General features: G+C 32.7%; 1 protein-coding gene across 4 annotated transcripts in view; it reads right to left on the reverse strand.

Annotated features, from left to right (window-relative positions):
* Positions 1-18,839, reverse strand: part of LOC114327855 (LIM domain only protein 3) — a 616,892-nt gene extending 598,053 nt beyond the window's left edge. For all 4 annotated transcript variants that reach the window (XM_028276570.2, XM_050651703.1, XM_028276569.2 and 1 more), the window contains exon 1: positions 18,601-18,839. The gene's annotated coding sequence lies outside the window, so the exon portion shown is untranslated. The remainder of the gene's footprint in view (positions 1-18,600) is intronic.
* Positions 18,840-19,100: the final 261 nt, after the last annotated feature.

Here is a 19,100-nt window from a genome sequence, read left to right on the forward strand (position 1 = left end):
TGTCACGTCCTGCGTCAACCGACACGAACTGCGTCGCATGTCACGTCATTCACGTTATATTTCACGCCAAATGTCACGTTCTGCGTCGAATTTCACGTCATTTACGTCCTACGCCAAATGTCACGTTCTGCGTCGAATATAACGTCATTCACGTCACGTCATTCACGTTTTGCGTCGAATATCACGTAAATATCACCTTACGCGTCAAATGTCGGACGGAAAACTGAACAATGTCACATATCTACGTCACATGTCACGTTCTGCGTCGAATGTCAGCGCTTTTCACGTCCTACGTCGAATGTCACGCCATACGTCAAATGTCACCTTCTGTTAGGCACTATACGGAAAAGAAGAAGAATTGACAGTTAATATTGAACGTTGGCAGAAGAAGAATTGACAGTTGGCTTCTGTGTCGCTACCGCTTTCATTTGACACACCATACGTCAAAATCGGACCAATAGCAACGAAGATATGCTGTGATTCTGTTTTGGCACTGCCGCCATCTTTTTTTGTGTTAACATGTACGTTACCCTCTCCCTGTTCCAACGAGCCCTCTTACGCCACGATCGGATCAATAGAAACGAAGATATGACGTAATGCCCTTTTGGCATATTCCGATGCGCACGCCACATACTGCGTTCATCCCCATTTTTCATCCCCTTTCCAACGATACGTCACACGTCATCCTACGTTAAGCCGTTTGGCATTTACGAACGGGGGTTGCTATTTAAGGGTTGCGATTTAGGGGTTGGTCCAGAAGTAACGTTGTCTATCTACTGCAATATTTTTCTGTAAAATGCATCTTCCCCATATGTCCCATACATGCTCAATTGGGTTTAAATCTAGCGATTCTGCAGGCCATGATAAAACCTCAATTTCGCTATCTTCGAGGAATGTTTGCAAGACCCTGGAATTATATGGACGCGCATTGTCGTGCAATAATTGAAATTGGCAACCAGCTTGTTGTGCAAAGGGTACAACAATATTTTCGAGAATAATATCTCTGTAGTCTGTTGCATTTATAAACCGTTCCAGACAAACTAGATTGGTTATTCCACCAAGAGTGATGCCACCCCATACCATTATTCTGTTGCCTTGCTGAATATGAACCACCTGCACAGCGACCAATCGTTCAGCATTGTCAGATCGTTTCCAAATTCTTGTCCATCTCGTATCTGGTGCAAATCCAGAGACTCATCTGTGAATAAAGTAGAGGCCCACTCACGTCTAACCCAATTTGCATGTTCTTGTGTCCACTGAAGTCGATGAGCGCGATTTCCTCTGGATAACACAGGCACTCTCACACGTCTACTAGCATCTAAATCTACTTCATGCAGTTTATTTCTAATAGTTTGGCAACTTACAAACACCTGATGGGTCTCTTGCAGCCTCATTTGTAATTGTGATGCAGTTATAGTGAGATCTAGCTAAGACTGCAACCTAAGAAAACGGTCTTCAATCTGGATGGTTATTCTTGTACGACATTGAGCAACGTCACCAGTTTCATGAAACCTTAACCACAAAAAATTAATGACATTACTGTTCGTATGGACGACCTCAGCAACGTCTCTTTGACTTCTGCCAGGTCTAAACATCCCGATAGCACGCCACTTCATTTAGCGATTTAAAAGGTCTCTCTTCATTATTGGCAATTGCAAAACTAAATAAAAATCCACATAGACATCGAAAATCAAGTACCAAGTAAAGAAGTATTACTTCTAATCTTATAGTTTTGTTTTGTTTTTTATAGCCATTCTTGTCAGCATTACCGTCCAAGTTGGTACATTAATCAAAAAAACCACAAAAAATATTAAAATCATAAATTTATTTTTGTATTTGCAGCTAACATTGATTTAAAACTGTTAATATAGGTGTCCCCTAGATTATTTTGATGTGTGTATTTTTGTCGATCAAATATTTACTTTTTGAGTTACATATTTGCGAATAACCGCCTGAAACGTATTTTCTTTTTTGGCGAAAATTAGATATTATTAATCGAAAATAATTCAAAAAGTATTGACTTACTTAAAAACCTGTGGCGCGTTTTACTTCAAAGTTAATAAAAAATGCTATCTATAGAAAAATCTTTCAAAATAAAACTATAATTTTATGTTCCATCAAAATTAATAGTTATTTATGATATAAGTGTTAAAAGTACACGTTTAAAACACGCATGTGAAAGTTTGCAGAATGAGCGAAGCGAATTCTGCAATTCACATGAGTGCCTTAAAAATGTACTTTTTAACACGTATATCATACAATATTTTTTTCTACCAACGTCTTATATATCAACAATTATAATTTATTCATTCTCAATTAGAGGACAATATCTACAAAAACTTTTACTTGAACTTGATTGACATTCCATTTTTATATTTTTCTTGACATTACATCAAAACTGCCTATACTGTCAATAAAAAATATTAATGTTAATAAATTAAATATAAATATTTTGACGTTTCACAATTTGACAATTCACTTTTAACTGCAGTGCTTTAAAATTTTTAAAGCACTAGTGCTTTAAAGTAGCATTTTTAACGCTCCTGTGGAGTGATAAAAATTGCATTTTTAACACGGTTGTAGAAAAAATACATTTTTGCGCCATGTAATATTCATAACAGCTCTTTTGAGCTGGAATATTGTGTGCGCCACTCAGTTTTACGGCGTTAAGCGGTTTTTTATTCTTGTTTATTTATTCAATTGATTATTGCCAATGTGCTAATTAAATACGCCAATCATATAGTGCGACAGAGACGCACCATATAGAGAGACGCGTGGTGGTTTAAAAAATGACGTTTAATAATTTACATAGTTTGTTTATTACGTATTGTTGTCAACAGATGTCATGAGAAAATCGTTCATGCCCAGGTCTATGGAGTATTATAGATTTCCACCATCTCCTTTTTAAAAATACATTAGATGTGTGAGGCAAAGACTAACTTTAAAAATTTCATACAGACTGCTTCTCGTTTTGCAAATACGGTACTGATGAGTCTAAATTGTTCGAAATTCAAGCATGAAATAGCGGGCAAACAAGGAGCGAGCGGTGGAAAAGTTTTCCGAATACGTACGCACGCAGAGAGCTCTTGTGCTTATTTTTGAGAGGGTTACAGTTGAAAAGGCTTGAACGAGTCACTAATCACGACTGTATATAAACGAACAGCCATATCTTAACCATTTTTTTTTATTACAGAAGAATAAAATGAAACTAGCGCATTTATAAATGTAGTACATACCTACTTTGTTTTAATCTGTCGACATTTTTCGTATCACGAATATTTTTTAAGTTATTTTAAAAAATGGTACTTGTCCAAAATTTTTACAAAAATTTTTTTAGGTTAAAACCAATTTTTTTTTCAAAAATAAGGATTTCGAAGCGGTCAAACTAAAAGATTGTATAAACAATACACATACATATAAAGTAAATGGTAAAACGGTAACGATTAATTTTCTTTAGGGTGCTAAATAGAGGGAGATTTTCATGATTTTTTTTACCAAAATTAAAGGGGCCAACTTTATTTTGAGCGTAACTCGTTTAGTTTTGATGCTAGAAACTTTTAGAAAAAATTAAAATAAAGATTTTTTTAAACATTCTAAAATATTTTAAAATAAGTTTTTCCCGAAAATTGCTTAATTTTTTGGTTATTTCACGTTAAAACATTTGATTTGGAATTTGACGAATAAGAACGTACTTTTCATAAACCTACAACTTTGCTTTTCCTGGGTTTATAGAATTATTACACCATTTTTTCGTTCTCTTATAAGCAACATTTTTGCTACAAATATTTTTTTCGATCAAATATTTACTTTTTGAGTTACATATTTGCGAATAACCGCCTGAAAATGTGTATTTTTTGGCGAAAATTAAATACATATTATTAATCGAAAATATTTCAAAAAGTATTGAATTACTTAAAAAACTGTGACGCGTTTTACTTCAAATTTAATAAATACTATGGAAAAATTTTTCACAATAAAACTATAATTTTATTTTCCATCAAAATGAAATTACATTTTTGCGCCTTGTACCTAATATTCATAACAGCTCTTTTGTAGTTGAAATATTGTGTGAACCACTCAGTTTTACGGCGTTTAGCGATTTTTTATTCTTGTTTATTTATTCAATTAATTATTGCCAATGTGCTAATTAAATACGCCAATCATATAGTGCGACAGAGACGCACCATATAGAGGGACGCGCGGCGGTTTAAAAAATGACGTTTAATATTTCACATAGTTTGTTTATTACGTATTGTTGTCAACAGATGTTATGAGAAAATCGTTCGTTCCCTGGTCTATGGAATATTATAGATTTTCACCATCTCCATTTTAAAAATACATTAGATGTGTGAGGCAAAGAGTAACTTTAAAAATTTCATACAGACTGCTTCTCGTTTTGCAAATCCGGTACTGATGAGTCTAAATTGTTCGAAATTCAAGCATGAAATAGCGGGCAAACAAGGAGCGAGCGGTGGAAAAGTTTTCCGAATACGTACGCACGCAGAGAGCTCTTGATTGCTGAATAATACGGGCCACAAAGCTATCTGAAAAGGTTCGTTATCGCTATGAATGACATTTTTAGTGACGTAGTCGTGACAATACTCACTTCGTTAATGTTAACAAGTACTTGATTAACTCAAGGATTCACTCTCAACCAGTGCAGTGTGTAAAGAATATTATAAATTCAAGTACAGCTGGGTGCTTTACTGTGCATCAGAACGAAATGATGGAAAAATTACTCCTTTTTGTATTTTCCGGATGCAACAAAAAGATTTGCTCATTCAACGTAAAACTTTGATACTTTTATATTGGTAGCATTTAAATCAAAATATGTATTATATATTGTATAGATTATAGAGTAACAGTTCATCATCATCAACATCATGAATGGACTTACAACTACTCTTCCTGACTTTTGGTCGTATTTATTATTGTCTTCCACTTTTGTCTGTCATGTGCCATTATTCCCCGGCTAAATAATCCTTTGCCTATATTTGGAAGGGTATGTCATAATCCCACAGGTATTTTCCTCACCAAAATCGAAGTGGTTATTTCAGGTAGATTTTACTAAAAGGCATGCAAGGGAATTATTTATCTACCTACTACAAAATTACAGTAGGTACCTATTATAATTAATAAATTAATTAATTAATAATTATAGTATTTTATTTTTAGTCACAATTGGAATTTTGACAAAATGGCATGTTTAATAGAATGTAATCGCGATAAACCTTTACTGATATGTATTTGAAAATTTTATTTTTTATAAAGTGGAAGTTTTAAAAAGTGAAGTGTCGCTAAGTTATTTAATTATTGATTAATAATTACTTACCTAAAACTTTATTTGAATATTAGAGATTTTGTTGGGAAAACCCGCATTTTCCGGGGAAAATTTTCGTCGGAATAAATCGGGAAAACATATCTCTATGCATAATTTAATTGCGGTGAATTTTTATTTAGGTGTTTTTGTTGTAAACTTAAAATCTTCGGAATTATAGAGCAATAATTGAAAAAAATACGATTTGTCGGCTCCATTTTGTTTATAAAAAAAGTAGCACACTATCTGCGGACATTGCTAATTAGCCAAGATAGATACTATTTTATTGGTAAAAAAGCCACAATTTAAGTTAAAAATGAAAGTTATTGACGTTTCGACTTCCACTTGGAAGTCGTTATCTAAATACAAAATATTAATAAATTAACTAAATTTTATTTTAGTTGCTTGGTAAAAAATTTTCTAATAATTTAATTTAATCCGACTCATTCATATCGGCAATTCAAAGATATTATATTATACATTTTAAAGTAGACCACTTTAAAATGAAATACCACTGAAATGCTTATACTACAACCAAGTAGCCTCTATCCAAATTGGAGACAGTCGTACTGAAAAACTACCGATAAAACGTAGAGTACGACAAGGTTGTGTTTTATCACCCAACCTTTTTAATCTGTACTCTGAAGAAATCTTTAGGGAGCCTTTGGATGACAGACAAGAGGGAGTAAGGCTAGACGGAGAAGTAATCAACAATATTAGATACGCTGCCGATACAGCCATTCTTGCTGAAGATTTACAAGATCTTCAGACACTACTAAATCTAGTCAGTGACGGAAGTTATCGGAAAGGCCTTAAAATCAACATTTCAAACACAAAGTGGATGGTAGTTGGAAAGATTAATATAGATCAAGGTCAGCTTTCTCTTGATGGAGAGGAGTTAGAACGGGTGAATCATTTCAATTACCTTGGCAGCTGGTTAAATGTAAATTGTGACTGATGAAGAGATAATAACTAGGATCGAAATATCACGGAAGGCTTTTATGACCTGGAAACCAGTTTTATGTAACAGAAACCTGCCGATGGATATTCGAAAGAAGGTCCTGAAATGTTATGTGTGGTCTATCCTATTGTATGGTTGTGAGACATGGACGTTAAAAACCACAATGATAAACAAAATAGAAGCATTCGAATTGTGGTACTATCGACGAATCCTAAAGATATCGTGGCTTTCACACACTTCCAATGAAGATGTTCTTCAAATGATGAATTCAGAACGTCTACTCATAAGCATCATAAAGAGGAGAAAAACAGAATACTTCGGCCATATAATTCGAGGACCTAAATACCACCTGCTTCGCCTTATAATACAAGGAAAAGCGGAGGGAAAGAGATGGATTGGTCGAAAGAAACTTTCATGGCTGCGTAATATTAGACAATTGTGTGGCTGCACAGTAGAAGAATTATTTCGCGCAGCAGCCGATAGAGAGAGGTTTCATGAAATTGTAAACATGATGACGGCCAACGTCTGAATACAGACACGGTACCTAAAGAAGAAGAAGACTTTAAAATGATATTGCCAATATTTATAAGTTACTGGGACGACTTGAAAGATAGTTGATTCGATTAGATGATTTTTGTGGCGGATATTCTTAGGAACGCAACTCATAGATATTGGCAATATCATTTTAAAGTCGTCTACTTTAAAATGTATAATATATATCTAAATTGCCGATATGAATAAGGTAGATTAAATTAAATTAGTAAAAGATTTTTTTTACTAAACAACATACACGAAATTTGTTTAATTTATTATTATTTTGCATTTCGATAACGGCTTCCGAAGTGGAAGTCGAAACGTCAATAAATTTTATATTTACCTTAAATTGTGGCATAAATCCCAATAAAATAGTAAACTGCATAAGATGCCACAAATAAACAGCTTCAGATCAATAATAAAATTACTGTACTCCATTTTAAAAATATTATTCAAATTTTAAAAATGCCTATTCTACAGTACCGCCTACTGTATTTACCACCTTTTTTATCAATTTTTCTTTAAACTACATAGTAATAAGTTTACTTATTTATAATCTTTCGAATCTAAAATATGGTGCATAAAATCAACTAAAGAATAATATTTGGTATAAACTGTTAACAAGCTATTTAAAAATATTAATTTATATGGTTCATAAAACATGACTTAATAATATACACGATGAAATTTTTATAAGATTCTTATAGCTCGGGAGATAGTGTGAAATTTGACCGGAGCATTTTAGCATGGCTGTTTTCTTTTTATTTAGTTAGGTGTTCCAAAGCTTATTAACAAATTAATGATGTGTCAGCTGGCCCAAAACCGGGGATTTTAGGCAAGAAAATGTAAAATATGAAACTTGATGGAAAAACGCTACCACTTATATGTCAAATATTTATCTCCATGACTTACGTGTATAATGGCCTAGAATACCTAGCTACTGACTTTCACCCAGGCGACTCGGAGTCGATTCCTAGCGTTGGAATTTTTTTGTGTTTTTAAAATTGACAGTTGGAATTGAAAAATAATTATTTTTTGATAATACCACGTTTTTATTACCTAGGTATATAAATTTAATAAGATTAAGAAAAAACAGTTTGTCCAAAAAAAAAGAATGTCGAGAGAGCAACCCCCTTTTCAGGCAACCCCCCTTTTCACTTAGATTGGTCGTACCAAGTCAGGAACTCAGGGGTTCATGTACAACAAATTTGCTTATTAAGGTCTTTTTTATATTGTCTCGTATAAATAATAAAAACGTGGTATTATAAAAATAATTATTTTTCAAATAAAAATGTCAATTTTAAAAACAAAAAAAAATCCAACGCCAGGAATCGAACCCAGGTCGCCTGGGTAAAAGCTAGGAGCCAAGTATTCTAGGCCCTTAATAGATGTAAGCCACGGAGATAAATATTTGACATATAAGTGTAGCGTTTTTCCATCAAGTTTCATATTTTACCTTTTCTTGCCTAAAATCCCCGGTTTTGGGCCAGCCGACACATCATTTGTTAATAAGGTTTGGGACACCTAACTAAATAAAAAGAAAACAGCCATGCTAAAATGCTCCGGTCAAATTTGACACTACCTCCCGGGCTATTATTACAACAGGTTTAAAAATAAATTAAATAAAATTATAGTCTTACACTAGTAAGGTGTCTATGCAATATTAGATTTGTGTAATTAACTTATTTGTTACCACTAATTGAATCGACTTATGAAGGAATAAATTATGTAGTGAACCCTTATAATCTTTTAAATCAATGGGATTATCAAAACGGATATAGGCCGTAGGAGTCTCTGTTTATCGTCTCAACAATAAGCATTTACATATAGAGAGGTTAAAAATTATGGAATGAATTCATTTTTTCGAGAATATGCCGCTTTGGAGAAAAATCCCGAGACATGTCGATTTTTATTTTTAAATTGTGACTTTTTGGCGTATATATCATACCAGTGACGTCATCCATCTGGGCGTGATGACGTAATTGATAATTTTTTTAAATGAGAATAGGGGTCTTGTTATAGCTCATTTAAAAGGTTACTCAATTCAGTAATATAAACATGTATGGAAATCACTGGTGAAAAACACGTATGGAATAAAATTGTTTTTGTCATCACCTTTATTTTTAATGGAACACCTTATCTCAAAAAGTATTATGTGGGATGAATGGTATTATACAATAATATTGTGCAAGGTGAAATTTTGATATTATGGATAAATATTGTCAAGAAATTAAATACAAAAACCCATATATTGACAATTAATTTAGAAAATTGAGGTATGTGTTTAGCTTATTAAAAATGTTATTATTTTTGCGTGAATCACCCTATACATGTAAATTTATGATTAAGAAGCGCAAATTTGCTTTTAAAAGTTGACGTGTCACAGCGTTTTTTATGATTTTCTAAAACAAGGACACAAACGTAGTTTCCACATTTTATAATTTCAAAGTCTCTGTATTATTCATAATAGACCATACATGATACAGTTCATTGAGATCAGGTTGTTAAGCAGTTTTTAAAAATATAAAAATATACAGGGCGTTCCATTAATAATAAAGCTTATGGACTAAGCTAGGCTTGCATGTATCACCCTGTAAATTTAAATATGTATTTAAAAAATAAATTCACGAGGAAAATAAACTTCCTGTAGCTGGCTGTATACCATAAATCAAAAAAAAATACTAGATTTGTTGTAAAAGGTATATTAAAAATACACTAAATAAGGGTCACAATAAGACATAACGTTTTCGGATTAAGAAGTTCATCATCAGTGTTCTAAAAGCCCTAAAATTAAATATAACCTAATTAATTGAGAAAAAGTTAAAAAAAAATTGACAGAGGTTTTAACAAACAAGAGGCCATACTTAGAAAAAAGGCTCAGGCATGCTATTTTTTGTAAGTATGGCCTCTTGTTTTTTAAAACTTCTGTCAATTTTTTTAACTTTTTCTCAATTAATTAGGTTATACTTAATTTTAGGGCTTTTAGAACACTGATGATGGATTTCTTAATCCGAAAACATGTTGTCTTATTGTGACCCTTATTTAGGGTATTTTTAATATACCATTTACAACAAATCTAGTATTTTTTAAAAAATAAATGTTAATACTTTATACAGTGAGCACGTAAAGGTTGAAATAAATTAATTTTTTCATGAATGGGCGATTTTGGAAATACATCCCGAAACAGGTCGATTTTTATTTTTAAATTATAATTTTTTGGCATATATATCATATAGTGATGTCATCCGTCTGGGCGTAATGATGTAATCGATGATATTTTTAAATGAGAATAGGGATCGTGCGATAGCTCATTTGAAAGGTTATTCAATTTTCTATTCAGTAATATAAACAATAACATATTTATTTATATATGGTCTTCAAAAAAATTTTGAATTAAATATTAATTTGAAATTTAATATTAATTTCAATATTAATTAAATATTAAAAAAGAAAAATGTATGTAATTTATTTAATTCTAAATAACATTTTAGTGCTATCAAAAAACAGCAAAAAATGTTTATTTGGAAAATAAACATTGCTTTTCGCTTAAGGGGAACGAAGCAAAATGCAAAATTTTGACGCATGTCAAAATTTTCAATGTGTTTTAAATGTATTCTTTTTTTTTCGAATCCTGGTAAAACTAATAAATATTTTTGAAAAATTTAAACGAAGAATGAAAGATTACATTATTACCGAGGGTTAAAAGTCCCTGAAAACTTTTATAATGTTTATTTTAATAAGTTACAGGGGTGAAAATAAAAGATAAAATTTAGTGTGATTTTTAATTGCAAATATTTCATTCAAAAAAAACTTTTTTTCTTCAAACGTCAAATAATGATGACATTACTTATCTAACTTGATCCTGTCAAAGTTTGATGTCTCCGCCGGCAGCAATTTTTTTTCCCATTTCTTTACGGCGGAGGGAAAAATGTTGTCATGGCAACAATATGAAACATGTCACAAAGCAACAATACAAATGTCATTAACAACAATTAAACATCATTTTTATTTATAGTAATATTAAAAGTACAATTAGTTAATGAGGCATTTTCAAAATTGAAACCGTGCAAAAATGTTCCCGACTCTTGATACGCATTGGTAATTGTTGATGATACTGATGGTCGAGCACAACTTTCAGCAATCATTCCCGATGTTGGCGAATCATGAGGGTTTATCCCACCGACGACTTAATTATTTTAATTTCTAACATCTAGACGACTTTGATAGTTGTCACAGTTAATTTCGAGTAAAAATAGCGTATGAATTGTACTATTTATGGTTGAAAATTGCTACGTTTGAAGAAAAAATAGTATACTTTATTCGGCAAAGAAGCGACTTTTCTTGACTTGCCCTCTATTACGCGCCTCATTTCGTTCGGCGCGTAATATCGGGCGCGTCAAGAAAAGTCATGCTTCTCCGCCTCATAAAGTAATATACTATTATTTATTATAAGGAACTTTCGGCCCTCGGGAATAAAGTAGTCTTTCATTCTGCATTTAAATTTTTAAAAAATACTTTTTATACGAGCGTGCAAAAATGTTTACTTTCGCGCACGCATTTTAGTTTAGAAAGTTTCACTTTTCCGCACGCGTGTTACTTTTCCGCACGCGGTTTTTACTTTTCCGCACGCGTGTTAATTTAGATATGTTAGTATGGCCTTAAAGTAATTATAATACATGCAATAAACTAATATTTAGATATTATTTACTAATTTATTTAAAATATATCTTATTGTGTTTCTGTTTTAATGAAATTAACGCGACAATTCGATGAAATAAAATTATTTTGACATAACATTCGAAAGTCAAATCGGTAGACAATAACAGTCGTTTTGAATCATCGTCATGGAAACCAAGATCGTCGTCATGCTGACTAATTATATTGAAAGTTTGGTTTTGACAACCTTGTCAAAGAATTAATTTGTGTATGTATTTTCACTAGTAATACCACAAGAGGTCAAATTATTTCCGGAAATTTTTTTGAGATCATGAATATTTTGAAAATTTCCCGAGTCGCAGACGAGGGAAATTTTCTAAAAATATTCATGATCAAAAAAAAATTTCCGGATATTAATTTGACTTCGCGTGGTATTCGGTAAGAAAATTCCACACCAAATTTGCATTTGAAAATCCAAAGCTGCATGAACAGATTAATAGCGCGCCATAGCTTTGTCAGCAATTATTTAGGCTTTCAAATTCGTAATTTCTACTCATTGTAGTTGCATGGGAATACCATTTTAAGATAGAAAATAGTATATTCTTCAATTTTACATAAGTTTTGAGTAACTACAAGTGATAGAAAATGAATCAAAACTAAATTATGTAAACAAATAAAAACCAGTCTGTCAAAAATGTTCTGTTATTGTAAACGTCAAAAAATGTCCACTATAATTCGCTGTTGGGTACCCCACGAGCAAAAAATTTCCGATAAAATACCTCCGTTGCCATGGTGATCTGTCAAAATAACGTATTTTGATTGGTTCAAAATTACAGGTGTGGAATTTTCATAGTAATTAAATTAATTGATTAAGATTTGATAATTTTTTAAAGACTCTTAGAAAAAATATTGTTCCTAACTCTTGCAGAAAGTGTCTTTTCCGCACTCGACTGCTTGCCGAACTCCCGCTTCGCGTCGTTCGGCAAACTGCAGTCGCGTGCGGAAAAGAATGATTTTCTGCACTTGTTAGGAAAATAACTATATTAGTTTTCTCAGGATTCGAAAAAAATGACTACCTTTAAATCACATTGAAAATTTTGACATGCGTCAAAATTTTGCATTTTGCCCGTTTCCCTTCAACTGCCAATTCAACTTCAATTAAATGTTCAACTGCCAATAGTCAGGTTGGTGGCAACTTTAACACTGAATTTAAGAGTAGAACAGTACCTATTTATTTGTCAAATACACATATTTTTTTATGTTTTCTGACAGCAGTAAAATGTATTTTGAATTAAATAAATTACAAACATTCTTCCTCTTGTTTCAATTATTATTTATTTCAAGAACTTTTTTTGGATTTTGTGTTAATGTTTATATTACTGAATAGAGAATTTAATAAGCTTTTAAACGAGCTATGGCACGACTCCTATTCTCATTTAAAAAATCATCGATTACGTCATCACGCCCAAATGGATGACGTCACTAGTATGATATATATGACAAAAAATCGTAATTAAAAAAAACGACCTATTCCGGAATTTGTTTCCAAAATTGCTCATTCATGAAAAAATGAATGTATTCCAATCTTTACGTGCTCACTGTATATTAAAATCGACGGGTATCAGGGTTTTTTATAATTTTTTAAAACAGGGACAGAAATAATTTTATTCCATAAGGGGTTTACACCCTGTATATATGGAGTACGGCATTACTGCGGGAAAGTCCAATTACTCATTCGTCGTAAGAAATACAAAAAAAATTGTTAAGGTAAAAGTTTAGGCATTAGGGCCGTACTTTAAACATATTTTCAAATATACGGGGTCACCAATATTGACAGGGTGGACCACACTTATCTTTTTTTTAATAGAACCTCTTGTATATTTTTACATGTTTGAACTCTTCTCGGTGTTCTGGTTTTCTAATATAAGGTTTTGCAATGTTATACGAGGTAGTAAGGGTAATTACGTTTTTTTTTATTAAGTTCTGAGAAATATTAACACCCTGTAAAATTGTAGAGATTTGACATCAAAAATCTATTCATATTTAAACGATTTCCAATATCGTCTGCTATTGTCCAAAATTATTATTATTACATATAGAAATATTTAATTTTGTTATACAGGTTTGTTCGAAAGTTGGAATGAGTATTTCTTGCAAGATTGCAATATTACTGTCAGTGATTCTGTGAGCAAATATATCGGAGAATACCACAAAAAATTAAATAATGGGTATCAAAAGATGAGAAAAAAGGTTAATTCAGGGCAAAAATAGTAGAAAAAATGGACTGGAGCATGAAAGGGAGTTCTAATACAATTTGGGCGAATATGGCTAGTGTTATCAGAGATACCATTTCTTCTGGAAATTGAAGTTATATTGAAATCATTGCATTACTTGTAAAAGCCTCAGAAAAAAAATTTGAGATTTAAAAAGAGATGAAAAAAATACTTTTAAAATTTATTGAACAAAGAATTTGACAGAACCCAGTTAAATTAATGCCGATAGTAACAGCAATGGTCACCAAAAGAATAAGCGAAAAGTAAAGAGAGATGAAGTAGTTAGACCAGACTATATCCTTAATGAGTATGAACCGCGTTAGGAGATATAGGAATAAAGTAGTTAACAATTTGATTTATTAGAATAATGGAAGTGGGACAAATGTCAGATAAATGGAAAAACAATATATACAAATGGAAAAACAATGTATAGTACCTACTTACATAAATATCTGAATATATACCTATTGAAAATGTATTTGGATTTATGAAAGGCATATAAACAATGGATGCAATTTCTATTATAGGGCTAGGAAAATACTGAAACGAATACAAAGTGATTATTAATAAAGAGATAAATAGATCAAAATCAAATGAAAACCAGATACTAACCTAACCAGATAGAAAAAGAAACAATGAATGACGCAGTAAATTATGATTTAAATGAATGATTTAAAGTAAGAAAGACATCAACATAAAAACAAAGAGATAATCACATGATAAACAAAAAAAAGAGATTAAAGAGATGCACAGCATACCCCAATAAGCTGTTCAACGACAATAGAAAAAAACATATAAAAGTACAGGAGGAAAATGGTGTGGTTTTAGAATTTTAAAAGAGGAATTTAAAAACAGTAAAAATGGCAAACAGTACAAACCAAATCCCAAGAGAAAGCTCAAAATTCATAAATGATGAAACCTTAGACAATATAGTAGACTTTTTTAACGCAATATACAAAACAAGACGCTATTTCTAGAAATATAAACGATAAAGACTACAATTTATACGAAACAATATCATTAATAAGTCACCTTCTCAAATTATTCTTGAAAATAATACATGATCGTATAAATAAAAAAACTGGAAGAAGGAATATATGATAGTCAGTTTGGATTCAGAAACGGACTGGGAACCAGAGAAGCGATATTTGCTTTTTTTAATGTGTTAGCTCAAAGATGCACGGATATGAATGTGGATGTGCGTGTTTGGTACGTTGATTTTTACATGAAAAATTAGTCCAAATTCTAAAGACAAAAAACATAGACAAAAGAGACTTTCGAATAATAACAAACCTTTACTGGAATCAAAGAGCACAAATTGTAATAGATAACTAACCCAGTTTGATATTGAGATCAGGAGAGGAGTTAGGCAGGGATGTATTATGTCTTCTTTACTATTATATCGTAAATCCATTTTTAAGGAATCATTACTATCTGAAATGAAGGAATAATAATTGACGAAAGAACTATTAAAAACATAATATATATGTATACAGAAATGACACAATGATTATGACAAACTCTGTTGAACAACTCCAACGGTTGATAAATACAAATACCTGGGAACCTGTATTTCAAAAAGTTATGATCAAACAACAGAAATAAGGGTCCAAGATAGAAATAGCAAGGAATGCCTTTGTAAAAATAAAAACCAATTTCTGCAATAAAGGTCTTATATTAGAACAGAGTGAACGAGCTCTGATATGTAGCAGTAGCAAAAGCAGTAGCAAAAGCCAAAGCAGAAGCGTATTCAAACCTATACGATCAACTTGATACCAGGGAAGGCGAAACGGAGATATATAAAATAGCCAAACAGAGAGCAAAGAAAGCAAAAGATTTTAATCAGATTAGATGTATCAGAGATGAAAATAATAAAATACTAGTTCACGAAAAGGATGTCAAAAAGAGATGGAGAAAATACTTTGACAGCTTATTAAATGAAGAATTTGACAGACAGCCTGTAGAGTCAACGGAGACAGTAGTCACCAAAATAACAAACGAGGAAGTGGCTCAAGCGCTTCAAAAAGTACAGAAAGGAAAAGCGGTAGGACCAGATGATATTCCTGGGGAAGTATGGAGAACATTGGGAGAGACAGGAACAAGGTGGCTAGCAGGTCTATTTAATCGAATTATGGAAGTTGGACAAATGCCAGACGAATGGAGAAGCAGTATACTGGTATCTGTTTACAAAAACAAGGGAGATATACAACAATGTACAAACTACAGGGCTATAAAACTGCTTAGCCACACCATGAAAAGATGGGAAAGAGTAATTGATAGACGGATACGTGAAGAGACCGAAATATCCGAGAAACAATTTGGCTTTATGCAGGGTAGATCAACAGATGCAATTTTCATTATAAGGCAGTTGATGGAAAAATACAGGAGTAAAGAAACAAGCGCTCATATGGTATTCATTGATCTTGAGAAAGCATATGATAGAGTTCCTCGAGAGATTCTGTGGTGGGCACTCAATAAGAAAGGAGTCCCTGGTGAATATGTAAAGATTGTGAGGGATATGTACGAGGGAGTAACGACTAGTGTTAGAACAGGTGTGGGAGAGACTGATAAATTTCATGTGAAAGTAGGATTGCACCAAGGCAATTGCTTAGTCCGTATTTATTCTCATTAGTTTTGGACCAGATAACAGCGAAACTACAGGGTAACATTCCATGGTGCTTAATGTATGCTGCTGATATCGTGTTAGTAGGAAATAGTAAAAGAGACTTAGAACAAAAACTGGAACAGTGGAGACAAACTCTGGAGGAAAAAGGTTTAAAACTTAGTAGGACAAAAACAGAGTATTTGGAATGTTCATTTAAAGATGGAGTTACTACAAATAAAATGGTATCTTTGGAAGGTGAAATGAATGTGAAAAGCAATAGTTTTAAGTACCTAGCATCGGTATTACAGAGTATTGGAGAAATAGATGGAGATGCATGCAGTAGAATTAGGGCTAGATGGATGATGTGGAAAGAAGCGAGTGGTGTGTTGTGTGACAGAAAAATTCCAATGAAGCTGAAGGGAAAATTCTATAAAACAGCCATAAGACCGGCTATGATGTAAGGAACTGAATGTTGGGCAGTGAAAAAGAAAGAGGAACAACGAATGCATGTGGCGGAAATGAGAATGCTTAGATGGATGAGTGGAGTGACAAAGAAGGATAAAATTAGAAATGAGTATATTAGGGGAAGTCTAGGTGTGGCACCAATTGATGCCAAAATGAGAGAGCATAGGTTAAGATGGTTTGGTCATGTTCAACGTCGATACGTTAATCACCCAATACGAAGAATAGCTGAAGTGCAGATTCCTGAAAGGAGTAGGAGAGGAAGACCAAAGAAGACCTGGGGGAGACGATAAGGCAGGACATGTTGGTAAAGGGGATTAACATTGATATGACTCAAGATAGAATTGTGTGGAGAAATGCAATTAGGGAAGCCGATCCCGTATAGGGATAAGGCAAAGAGAATGATGATGAACGAGCTCTGATATGTTACGTGCTTTCGATACTACGGGCATGGACTTGAAAGGTGGCCACTGAAGCCAGAACACATAAATAAGCTACAGCCATTTGAAATTTGGTGTTACAGGAAAGCATGGACACAGAGGAAAACGAACACGGAAGCATTGCAAGAAATGGGCAAAGAATGCGAAATAATAAACACAATAAAATTAAGAGAGCTAGAATATTTGAGACACGTAATGAGGCGACAGAGATATGAAATGCTGAAATCGATAATACAGGGAAAGATAGGATGAATGAGTATAGGAAGGAGAATGTAATGATTGAAAAATTTAAGGGGCTGGTTTAAATGCAGTTCAATAAAACTCTTCAAAGCAGCGGTAGATAGAGTAAACATAGTGATGATGATAACAACCTCCGATTGGGAAATAGCACCTGAAGAAAAAATAGTTAAGTTTTCAAAATCAATTTTTCGGTATCTTGTTTCTGCTTATGTTGTGCTATTTGAGATTTTATTCATAACTTATAAATTTTTTATCAAAATAATTATTATATTTACTCTCGCTCTGAAGCTATTTTCTTGTGGCATTTTAATGCAATTTAGTAGTTTTGGTGGGAATAAGCTGCACTTTTACTTTGACGTTTCGATTTCCACTTTGGAAATCGTTCTCAAAACATTTCCGAAGTGGAAATCGAGACGTCAAATAAACTTAATATTGAAGTACACTTGTGCTTTATTCCCCCTAAACAGGGGCGTCATTTGAAATTTTGATTGGGGAGAGGACAAGCATTATTATTATAATAATAAAATTAATGTATTTTTTGTAAATTTGAGTCATGTTCAGGTCAGGGGGGAGCAAATGCCCCCTGACCCTGTCAAATGACGCCCCTGCCCTCAAAAAACTAAATTTTATTTACTCTTTTTTCTCAAGATATCTTTGAAACTTTTATTTCATATGCTACATTGTATTTAGTGATTTCAATGAAAAATACAATCAATTTTTTATTTGTGCTTTTTCAATTTCTTACAAATCTCCTTTATAAGGAGATATTATCTCCTATTCTATTCGTACAATCCTTTACAGAAAAAATTAATTACATTTTCAGAAGTTTTACTCGAAAAAGTCAAAAACTACTTCTACAAGTAATTCACTGAAACATGTTTACTATATAAAAAAATTCCGGTATTATCTTAAAAATAAAAGCTTTTTGTTGTTTAAAAACGTCAATGTGATGTTTAAAGAAGAAAATTGCATTTTTTACTCAATTATGTTGTTACAAGTTGGCAATGTTTTGGCCAAGACGGTCTTTCTTATATTTACAAACAAGTAAGGCAGTAAAACTCGTTTCAGTAGTATTACGTGACAATATCTCATACCAATGTGTAAAAACTTACCCTTGAGAAAGGCCATTCACATTTTAACAGAGGAAATTAAACATTCTCCTGCGACCAACGAACACGTTGTCCTCTCAATATTAATCACAGTATCACAACTACACTCTGAACAAGCTCGCGATAAACTGACTGTTCGTTCTTTGGTGCCGAAGACTTGTCAGTGCGTCGGTCACTTCGCCAATGAAGAACTTTTAGACCGTCGACGTCGGATGCGCACAAACCGACGTCGAGCGTCCCAACGCCGGCTGGCTGCTCTCTCTCCACACAACGGCATCGTAATTTTAAAGCGATACAGGTAGCTGATATGCGATTTAATTAACTTTTTAGGAACTAATCTCTCCTTTTCGAGAGCCAATTGAAAAAGTCTGTTATTTTTAATTTTACACCGGCGAACAGAGAATAAATTATGGATGTTGGTGCAAAAATATTGATTTTCACATATTTCCTAATATTGGACTATTCAGTAAAGTCATTACCAATATTCTCTTTGACTTTATTTA

Source organism: Diabrotica virgifera, chromosome 5 (assembly GCF_917563875.1).
Source record: "Diabrotica virgifera virgifera chromosome 5, PGI_DIABVI_V3a".
Taxonomy (NCBI): Eukaryota; Metazoa; Arthropoda; class Insecta; order Coleoptera; family Chrysomelidae; genus Diabrotica; species Diabrotica virgifera.